Genomic DNA, 12006 nt, shown 5'->3' on the forward strand with positions numbered 1-12006 from the left:
AGATACAGAAGACAAGCATATTTCCATGCGGATTAAAGAGAAATAGAGGAGCCAGCGAGCTTTCACAATATTAAGTATCCAAGCTTTTAAAAGCATAGACATAGAAGGTAAATACATAGTTTACCGAGGATAACAACCTCAACATATACAGTTTAATATCAACGAAGTCGAAACAAACCTAAATCCTTGTATTTATAAAAATTATAGAGAGAGAATACATATGAACATGAGAAACCTAAACTCTTAAGAGAGAAAAAGGAGTGTGATAACAACGTAGCCTGGGTAGACCAAAGATGTAGATAGATTTTGGAAATATGATAAATAGATCTAAAACATAAATAGATTTGAAATAGTTTGAAATATTATGATAAATAGATCGATATTGAATAGATTTTGGGAATATTTCGAAATATGATATATAAACAAATATGTAGATAGATTTTGAAAATAATTTTAGATAAATTTTGAAAATATTTTGAAATATGATAAATAGAGAGAAGATATAGATAATGATAAATAAGTTTTAGAAATATTTCGAAATATAATGAATAATAATGAATCATAACCATTACTAAAGCAGACGTGTACAAGAAAGTGTGAGGAAAATGGAAAATGCAATAAATATGATAAGAAAAGCAACTCTTTGCGCAGCCCACCGGCAATTTGTTGCTTCCTGAAATATGGTCCTACTTCTTTTTGTGGCCAGCAACAACCCCCCTTTTTATTTATTATTAGTAATAAAACTAAATAAATGGGGACCCTTCTAAAAAAAGAAAAAACTAGCACTTATAATTCCCTTTGAATAAAACACACTATCATAAACTTAAGAAAAACATCCACAAAACCCAAAAACTTAAGTATTATGATAAGTTTCAAATAAAATCGTTCTCTTAACAATAAAACATCGCATCACAAAAGGGTAAAGGAGGATATCATATAAACAAACTTTCGAAATTGCGAAAACGCGATGATGCGAGATCGCGCGCCTTACAGATTCATCGCACATCGCATATTTCATATGTTGCAAGCACCACCTAAGATAAAACATCCCAATCCTGCGATATGCGATAAAGCATCTCGTAAATTGCATCTCGTAGTCGCATAAAGAAATAAATGATTGTTAACAAAAAGGATTAGCGATATGGCGATCTGCGATATTGCAATCTGTGATATTGCGAAGCAAATCACAAAATCACTTTATCGCAGATCAACAGGGCTCATTGTTCAATGAAATATTTCTCGTAATCCAATACCGAGTTATGGGCATTAATGTCAACTTAGTGGTTTATTGATGGTCATTTATGAGAAAAGATTTAGACCTGATCGAAAGGTTGTTTCACGTAGGGTAATATACTTGATATGATTTTGAAATTAAGAGCTTTCCAGTCACCTTATCACTTACCATTATTCGTTCCTTACTTGTAAACTTGCAGTAGTGACAAGCAAAATAATATACAGAGTAGTGTGTAGAACGTACTGGGGAAAAAGGGAAAAGTTCTGGTTGTTGAGAAAACATAGATGATGCCCTTATTCACAGACACCACCTGCACTAGAGAAGTTGGCATATCCACTTGGGAAGGCATGTACAGTTTGCTGGAAGAAGAAAACTCGAAAGTTATGGAAGTTATAGTTATAGTATATGCACGCGGGTCATCTGAAGCATCACTTACTAAACTTGCATGCTCATTCCTGCACTGCATAGCAGCAAGCCTTAAGATACTTCCCTACACAGACATGGTCAAGTGGGTATTAAACAATGTTGATATAATAGATAGGAAATTCAAGTCTCGGAGCCAGGAGCTTATTGGGTCATTTACCCCATAGGATTTAAGACTTATGTATCATTTACTAGAGCTGCAGGCTAGCTACAACAAGCAGTTTGTGGAGAAATTCACCAAAGAGAATGAAGATTTGGCATAATGCACCAAAAGTTGGTCAACAAAGGAAGAGCCATTAAAAAAGGAAAAATATGGTATGTACACTACTGGTTCCCTCTCCTCCCCGTATTGTTTTTTTGCTGCTATGCTATGTAGGCTATTTGGAAGGCTTGATATCAACAAGTTTTCATCTGAGTGGCTACCCCTATTAGATGCGGCCACCAATGCCACTATTATGGATTGGGCCCAGATATTGTTTGATAATTTAGCCTCTGCTATTTGGAATTACCGATCTAAAAGAACTCCCTCTCAGAGGATTTATCCTCCTTTCTTTTTAGCTGCTTATGTCATGGATGCAATCTATTCTATTTCTAGATTTCCTCTCATGGGTTGGAAGTGGACTATACAGAATCCTTGCCCATTCAAGTCTACCATAAGGAATTTTGGGATTCCAAGTTTACCCCATATTTTTATAGAATTTGTCATGGAGTTATGTTACCCCTTCACAGAATGTTGTATAATAAAGATGCCCCAAGATTTTCCCTCGAACTTGAAGTTGATATTCTCCCTATCAGAAGATGGTCCAGAGAAGAGTTTTTCACTTATATCAGAGCATTTGGAAGCATTGCTTCCCCTCATGTACTTCCCTTGTATGTTCCTGATAAGTTAATGGCCCCTGAAATAGCCTACCAAACTTGTGGGGTTGGAGGAATGAGCAAAGAATTGAAAGACAAGAAAAAGGAAATCTGGCTGCAATTCCCTGTGGCCTGTGGGGCCTTTTTGCTATTTGATTTAAATCATGCTTTAAAAGAAGTAGAAAACATGTTGAGTCTATGACTGTTTAAATTTCCAGGGAGACAGTTTGATCCCTTTGATGTAATACAAAATTTTACTACGACTGTTAAAATAAAGGTATTCACTAAAGAAGATGATCTCTTTGACGACATCTTCCAGCAGAAGAGCACACTTAAAGACATTTTGCACATGGCCCAAATTCAATTTTTCCTAGTGGAATTCCAAGAGTTCAAACTCTACAGAGAATGGAGATTAGCAAACATCCCCTTGGACAAGTTGTGCTTAGAACCAATAAGGGAGCCCATTCCCAGCATCAGTATAAGTGGAAGCTCGGGGACAGACAAGTCCAAGTCTAAGTCTAGAAAAGAATCACCAAAACGGTCTAAACGGTCATAGAGTGACTATAATAAAAGTGAAGGGTCAGTCAGCGACACTACCCAATCTAAAGAGAACCCAGAACAACAAGTTTTGTCGCCAACACAGGTGAAGGTCCCCGCTCCCCTCATCTAGCCAACAAAGCCAGTAAGAAATGAGCTGGAGAAAGAGTGGGAAACATTTAATGAATTGATCAGTACCAAAGAGAAAACATGAAGACACCTGAGAATACGGCACAGACAATGACAGAAATAGTCATTGAAACAGTCATTAATGCTCCAGAAACGGAGCACATTCCCATAGCCCCATCATCTGAAATCATGCTGAAGATAGAGGAGATCCCTCCTCTAGATGTATTTTACAATCCACAGCACAAAGCAGTGGTAAGAAGACATAGAAAGAAACAAAAATTAGATAGTATGCTCTCACCTGAGGTAGAGCAGCTAGATGTCCTTTGGCAAGACCTTACCACTAATCCTACAGGAAATTTGATAAGTTATCCCAGATCGCAGGAGCCTATGCTTCTGCTACTATTGATAAAGCGTCCGAAGTACAGCTATTGCTTAAGGATAAAGAGGAAAAAATACTATTTTTGCAACAACAGTTACAGCAGGCCAGTGCTAATCGCAAAGCGGAAGAAAAATTGGAAAAATTGCAACAGGAATTTCAACAGATGCTGCTGGAGTATCAGAGCAGTTTGGTCGAAAAGGAACATCAATTATAGGCCATATTAGAAATGCATAAAGATGACCCCAAATTCACAGAATTTTTCTCGGAATCCCTTGCCTTGAATGACCAACTCTTGCAACAGCAAGAGGCACTCTGCCAAAAAATATCACAATCGAGGTCCCATTGCGAGATGAGCAACAAAATCACGAGTCAAGTCGTGGATTTGCGACTCGATTATGATTTAATTGATAAGAAATTTTTGATTATTTGAATTGGCAGGAATCAGAGGAAGGAAAGAGAGCAGGGTTACTCAAGATCAACGAATCCCTCAAAGAAATGTTGTTCAATAAGTGGGATGCACAGATCAAAAAGGCAGAATAGACAGCGGAAGAAGCAGCGATAGTAGTGAGCAATGTCATTGACTGTGTCAATGAAAATCTGCATAGAGCAAACCTGATATCAGAAACTGCTCCGGGATTTCTCCCAAAGGCACAGTAACTGCAAATAAGTTGGAGACAGAAAGCTGAAGAAAAGGCAGAGTCAATCAAGAAGTTAACCAAATTGAATTGGGACACTTACTCGCAATACTTAGTTAAACCGCACAGTAAATGTATGACTCTGAAATGCCTTACAAATTCCACCGAAAGGATAGCGCTAGCACTTGCTAATTCTGTTTTCACAGGACAACTAAAATCAGAGGTCGGCCAACCGACGCTCCTGAAGCCGATGCTGAATGCTTGCGATCTCAGAGAACAGATGCATAGTTAATTTTTAGATACAATTTTAGTTTTATTTTTGATTTATTTTTTCCTTAGATGAGGACGGTCATTTAAACCTCCTCCTATATTTTTGTAATAAACTATTTTTAGTCTTTAGTTAGTAGTGTTTTAACCCGTCTCATGCATTTAGAGAGGGGTCCAAAAAATTTTCAAAAACATTTCTTCAGAACATGCACTTCTGCACCCTCTAAGGAGGTTTTGATGAATGAATGGAATGAGATTTATTGATATCTGTGTTTAATGTCTGCTACTGAAATTCATTTTCGTACTCTTAGCAGATATTGAATTAGGAAAAGATAAATCTATATTGTTGAAGCTCATGAGTAAGACTTGTTATCAATGGTACTTTTATCTCTTAATGATTTCTGCTTATGTGCCAAGTAATATGTTATGTTCAGTTGTTTATATATGAAAGCTTGAATGTTTAAGTTATCATTTGGCACTTTTGTATGGTGGTGACTATTCTATTTATGCTTAATGTATGAATAACTTATTATGCGATATGCTTCTCACAATTGTTTCAACTAATTTCTTATACGAAACAATTCACTTTTAATGAATTCTTTTTTGTAGCAATTGAATGATCTTTACTACCAATTGTTATTAGAAACTATTTTAGATCGCATAATTGAAGAGTTAATCCCGGGATAGTTTTAGAATTAAATAATTCTGTTCATGAGAATAAAATTGCATATTTTAGATTAGATTTAGATTAAAAGCATTCTATTTAGAAATATTTAGAAAGGAAAACATAAACTCTTATCATCACAAACAAAGTGGGAAACTGATCCCATTATCCCCAGTCGGACCCACCATCCCAAATTGAAAAGGAGTTACTTTCAAGGTCTGGATCAGGTGGGTATCCCCCTTGTTGTAGACCTGATTTTTGGGGCTTCAACATATTTGGTGCTAGAAGGAGGGCCCAAACTGTGAATGGCTAGTAAATCTAAATCTAAATACCATTCTGAGAGTAAATCGCCCTCAACATCTCCCCCGACTTCCCCATCGCATTCTAAGTCTTTAAATTTTAAGCGAGAAGTTAAGAAAAAAATAACCACTGCCACAAACCCAAACATTTCAGATAGATCTACTATAGAAACTCCTGAAGTTGAGTCTTTGATCCATAAACTTCAAGGATTTTCCATATCACCGCAAAAGTCTGAATTATCTCAAGGTGGTGTGACTTCACAATACAATGCTTCTCATCCTCTTACCAGGTTACATAGTGAAAAGTTTGGTATCAAACCAACTGAATTACCTCTACCTAAAAGGAAAAGAGCATGGAAGTCACCTCAAGGGTCTGATAGTGAGACTCTTTCATCATCAACATCCATTCCAACTTCTCCATTACAAAGTCAACCATCCACCCCTCCACTTCATATTGTTGTTCATCAGAGTACTGGAACTTCGACATCCTCATCCTTACCACAAGGAACTTCATCTGTGCTTTCCTCTGTTAGTAGTTCAACGATGGCTCAAAACCCATGGAATAATCTAGGGGCAGTCTCAATGCCTGCGCCCTTGAGTCAATTACCAACCCATCCTGAGAAATGGCTGCCCAAGTTTAACCCTGAAGCAGGCATGCTAGCAGAAGAACACATAAATAACTTTATGTTATCAATAAATTTAAATGGAGTTACAAATGAAGACGTTGTTGTTAGACTTTTTCCTTATACTTTACAAGCAGCAGCCGGATCCTAGTATTTTTCATTACCATCAAGGTCCATTACTAGTTGGGACATTTTCCAAGAGAAATTCTTGACAAAGTTCAGCGATGATAGGTCTACGACAACATTGATCAAGGATCTATCGAATCTTAAGACTAAATCGAGAGAACCTATCCAAGATTTTAACTCGCGTTTCAACAAGCTTTTGAATAAAATTCTGACCGCTTCCAAGCCTAGCGAAGCAGTTCGAAGTGAATGGTATATATTTGCTTTACCATCGAACATAGCAATCTTTGTTGATAGGGTTACCAAGACAACATTGGTCGAAAACATGAAGGAATTGATAGCAGTAGAAAAACGCATCTTAGCTTTAGAAAAGAAAAACGATGTCGACGATAGAAAATCTAAGAAGGTTACTTTTAGAGATGATCCTAAGAAAAAGCAATTAAAGGACCCATTTGATTTAGAAGGATTGCAGAAAGTTTTAAAAACCATGTCTAACAAAATGGTTGACATTAAAAGACAAGTAGCAGAGACTTCTTCTAAGAAACCCTACAAGCCTTATAAAAAAAATCCTTCAGCTGATTCAAAGCCTCCCAATGCTATAACAAATGCAAAATCTGAAGGAGAAGAAGAGGAAGTTTCTAATGAAGAACCTATTGATGAAGATGAAGTTGTAGAGCTACAGGGAATGTGGGACTTCATTCTTTTAGATGAAGAGGATCAAGAGGGATCACCAGTCAGTACCAGAAGTAGATATCAACTCGATCCTCCACAACCTAGTTTGAAACAAAAGAGCGCAAGCTCGATATCCAAGGATAAAGTCGCAGGTAAGAAATCATCACGAAAAGCGACTCAAACAAGCTTAGTCCAATCCGATTCATCAACTCCAGCTAAAAAAATGATTGTTTCTGATGAGATGGAGTATAATATCATTGAGGACAGGAAGAAGACCAAGGCCAACATTACTTTTCATGAACTGAGCAAATTAAAACATCAACATAAATTACTTTTGAAAGAGTTACACACAATACCCATTGCACCTCTTCTGGCTGCTGCAATCTCGCAAGCTTCTCATGAGATGGGAAGACCTCAAACTAATATGGCAAATAAATTTGACCCAAATGATATTGCTTTAATTGGAGGTAGGTCAAAATCCCATACTCCCCCATTCCTTATTACTTACGAAAATTTCAATAAAAACTTGCATAATTGTTTGGTAGATTCAGGAGCTTTATCTAATATTTTGCCTAAAACAATTTGTGCAAAGTTAAACGTCCAACCTCAAAAATCTGTAGTACGCGTAGTTCAGCTGGACCAATTGCATGTTGAAGTAATTGGTGAACTAAATCAAGTTACCATAAGGCTCTCATCCAATCCAAAGGTATGCCAAGTCATTGATATTTTAATCGCAGAAATTCTTGAATTTTATGGTTTAATTCTTAGCAGGGATTCGTTTGAAAAGCTTCATGGATACTTTGCGACTGATTGGTCACACATGTGGCTCCCTTACAATGGTAAACCAAATCAGATAAAGGTTGAGTGAGAAAGACATCAAAAATACATAGTGACGGAACTGGAAGGAGAAAATGAACCTATAGCATACAACAACAATATAATTGGCAACTATTATGTTGACTCTTTCTTAGGAAACTTTAATGCTCGTACTTCGCCTTATTTAGAACATTCTGTTTTGTCTCTAGTAGAAAACTTTTCTCAAACAGATAGTTCTAAATGCGTTAATTTTATAGATAGTCCTGTAAATAACTCTTTGTTTTGGAAATTATTTTTTGACGGTTCTAAGTCTAATGATGGAGCAGGAGCAGGATGTGTATTAGTTAGTCCAGAAGGAAATAAAACCATGCTAACCTGTAGACTCGAGTTCGATTGCACAAATGACACTGCAGAATATGAAGCTCTAGTACAAGGTCTGTATAAGGCGATCGGACTAGACATCAAGTATCTACAAGTATTTGGAGACTGAGATTGTTATTAAACAGGTACGAAATACTATACATTGTCTATCAGGTCATTTAAAACATTATCAATCTTTAGTGCAAGATCTGACTGAACATTTTATAGCATTCAATATTTCATCCATTCCCAGACTCCAAAATGCTAGTGTTGGCTTCCTGGCTAATGTAGCTTCCAAGCTCATTTCCTCAGAAGACTATAGCCTAGACAGATTCTCAATCAAATTGATCTTTAGGCCCTCCATCCCTGGTAATGTTACAAACCGGAGAATTTTTAATGATGACCCTAATATTGTGAGTTTCCTGACATTAGAAGGATCTTATCCTATTCAGATAATTGATGAGGACAAACATGACAAGAAGTTACAACAAGAGAGCACCAATAATGACATACCAAAATATGTAGTCAAGTTGGAAGACCTATATGATTTTAAAGACAAATTTAAAAGGTATACCAATTCAAAACTCAAGAGTTCAACTCTGAACTATGAATTAGTAAATCTAGGAACGGATACTAAGCCACAAAATATCAACTTAGGTCTTGGCCTAGCCCCAGAAGAAAAATTAGCCTTTGTTCAACTCTTGAAATAGTATAAAAGTGTCTTTTCCTGGAATTACGATGACCTTAAGACTTACAACACTTCAATCATTCAACACACTATCCCAATGATAGCTGATGAAAAACTTGTCCAACAAAAGTTGAGGAAGATCCATCCTAATCTAGAAAGTTAGATTAAATCTGAGCTTAATAAATTATTGAAAGCCAAAATTATTTTTCCCATTCGACATTCTAGAAGGGTTTCCAACTTGGTTCTAGTCAAAAAGAAAACCAAAGAAATTCGAATTTGTATTGACTTTCGAAATCTTAACAAAGCCTGCCAAAAGGATAATTTTCCCCTACATCCTATGGAACAAATATTGCAAGCGGTTGCAGGATCAGAATTAATGTCCCTTTTAGATGGTTTCTCTGCCTACAACCAAGTTTTGGTCCATCCTGATGATCAGCTAAAAACCACATTCAGAACCAAATGGGGTACTTATGCACATCAAAAGATGCCTTTTGGGCTGATTAACGCTGGCACCACATTTCAAAGGGCCATGGATATCACATTTAAGGGATTAGTAAACAAATCAGTGGTGATTTACTTGGATGACATAACAGTATATTCTAAAAAATGTGGTAATCACCTCAGAGACTTAAAACAGATCTTCCAACGTCGTCAAAGGTATGGGATTTCACTTAATCCAAAAAAGTCCTTTTTCGCATTAAGTGAAGGAAAACTTCTTGGATTTATAGTATCAAAATCTGGAATCCATATTGATCCAGATAGAATGAAGGAAATTTCCGAAATATCCTTACCACATAATAAGAAAGCAATGCAATCCTTCCTTGGCCAAATTAATTTTGTTAAAAGATTTGTTCCAGACTTCTCAAGGATTGTGTCACCATTACAAGCAATGATCAAGAAAAAATCACTCTTTAAATGGGGCCAACCAGAGTATGAAGCGTTCAATCTGATTAAGCAAGAGATTGTTAATGCCCCATCCCTAGCAACTCCAAATTTTTCCGATCCTTTCATTTTGTATACATTTGCCTTTGAGAAATCATATGCTGCAATACTCATGCAAGCTAATCAAGACAAAGTGGAAGCCCCAATTGCCTTCTTTAGTTCAAATTTGCAAGGGGCTGAATTAAATTATTCTGATGTTGAGAAACAAGCTTATGCTGTTTTCAAAGCAATCAAACATTTTAGACCCTTTCTTCTTAAGACCCATACAAAGATAATAGTGCCATTTCTAGCGGTAAGAAATCTCTTAGTGCAGAGAGACGTGGGTGAAAATAGAGCAAATTGGGTCGCTGCATTACAAGAATACGATGTTGAGATCAAGCCAACAAATATTGTAAAAGGTCAAGGCTTTTGCAAGATGTTGGTTGGAGCATCTCTTATTTCTGAAATACCATCTCCTAATCAAGAGATACAAATGTATGAGGTAAGCCTAAATGATATTGAATCGAGATATGTTGATATCATGTTTTATCTAAAAAATGGATATCCTCCTTCAAATCTGAATTATACAAAGAAAAGAGCCCTAATATAGAAAGCCAAGCAATATCAACTCGTAAACGATGAGATTTTTAGGATGAATTATGATTATGTTCTTTTTTGATGTCTTGAGAAATCTGAAGCTGAAAAAGTGTTGCAGGAACTCCATGATGGACCAGCAGGTGGACATTATGCAAGAGATGCAACAACACATAAAATTTTGCGTGCAAGATACTATTGGCCTACACTATTTAAAGATGCACATAGCTATGTAAGGAAATGTCAAGTTTGTCAAACTGCTGCTGGAAGACAGAAGAAACCATCATTGCCATTGCAACCAGTCAATATCGATCAACCATTTGATCAATGGGGATTGGATATAATAGGTGAGATCGTTCCTCACTCTTCTAAACAGCATAGGTACATCCTTACAACTACATATTATTTTACTAAATGGGTAGAAGTAGTTCCTCTCAAGACAACTAATGTTGAACATATCATCGATTTCATAGATCAGTTCATAATTACCAGGTTTGTCTTACCTTCTACTTTAATGTTTGATAATGCATCATATTTTTCTGGCAATGCTATGACTGAATTTGCACTTAAAAGAGGTTTTAAGATTAAATATTCTCCCAATTATTACCCACAAGGGAACGGTTTGGCCAAATCAATAAATAAAAATCTAATCAGAATCATTAAGCGAACTATTGATCAGAATCATAAAAATTGGCACAAATCTTTGATGTATTCTCTTTGGGTAGACCAAATAACTCAAAAGGCTTCCATTGGAACTTCTCCCTTTAATTTAGTTTATGGGAAAGAAGTAGTTCTCCCAACTCATCTAGCAATTCCTTCTTTAGCCTTCGTTCAATTTATTGAGGAAACACCATCTTCATCTTCACAACTAAGACAACTGTAGATCCTTAAGCTAGAAGAGCAACGAGAACAAGCTAGAATTACACATGCCATTCATCAAGCATTAGTAAAGGATTCCTTCGATTCAAACATGGTATCTAGGAAGGATTTTCAAATTGGATATTTGGTATTGAAATGGGATAAGGCTCACGAAGAAAAAGGCAAACATTCTAAATTCCAACGAATGTGGCTTGGACCATTCCAAATTGTTGAAATTATAGGTCCATCGACTTTCATGTTGCAAGATTTAGCAGGGAAAAGAGAATCTTTCCCTGTTAATGGGTAGATCCTTAAAAAAATACTCTCCATAGAAGATGACCTCTTCTATTTTTATAAATTATTATTTATAGCTTTATTTTAATAATAAAACAAGTTGTAAATGGTTACCTTTGGATTTCACGAAAAAGATTGGTGCTTCTTTTTTTTTTTTTTTTGCTTGTATAAATAGAATTGATTTGGAAAATTAATCATTATAATTGAAAGATACAGTCAAATGCTACAAGCCTGAAAATTTTACTAGTTTTAGCCTTACGAATTTTGATAAAAACAACTTTTAGTGGGAATTTGTTTTATATCAGTCATGAAAAACATCAATAACAAAACGAAGGTTCTCTGTACAAAAGTTGTCTCCAAAAACTCTATAATTGTCGTCGAGAGCTATTCTTAAGGAACCAATGACATCCTCCTCACCTAGGGAATTACGAGTTTCAAGGAGTAATCCAATGATACACTATAGACTTAAAGAATAAGAGGTCTCATCACGAGTTGACTTATCATGATCATAGAGATTATAACTTGCTGACATTGCCAAAACTGTATACCAAAACAGGGCAATGACTCAAGATTGTTGCAATCAAAAGGCAAGGGGTTTCATCACGAGCCAACTTGTTCAGCAAAGTTATAAATCA

Source organism: Pinus tabuliformis, chromosome 7 (assembly GCF_031772625.1).
Source record: "Pinus tabuliformis cultivar Carrire ecotype Pingquan chromosome 7, CPIR1, whole genome shotgun sequence".
Taxonomy (NCBI): domain Eukaryota; kingdom Viridiplantae; phylum Streptophyta; class Pinopsida; order Pinales; family Pinaceae; genus Pinus; species Pinus tabuliformis.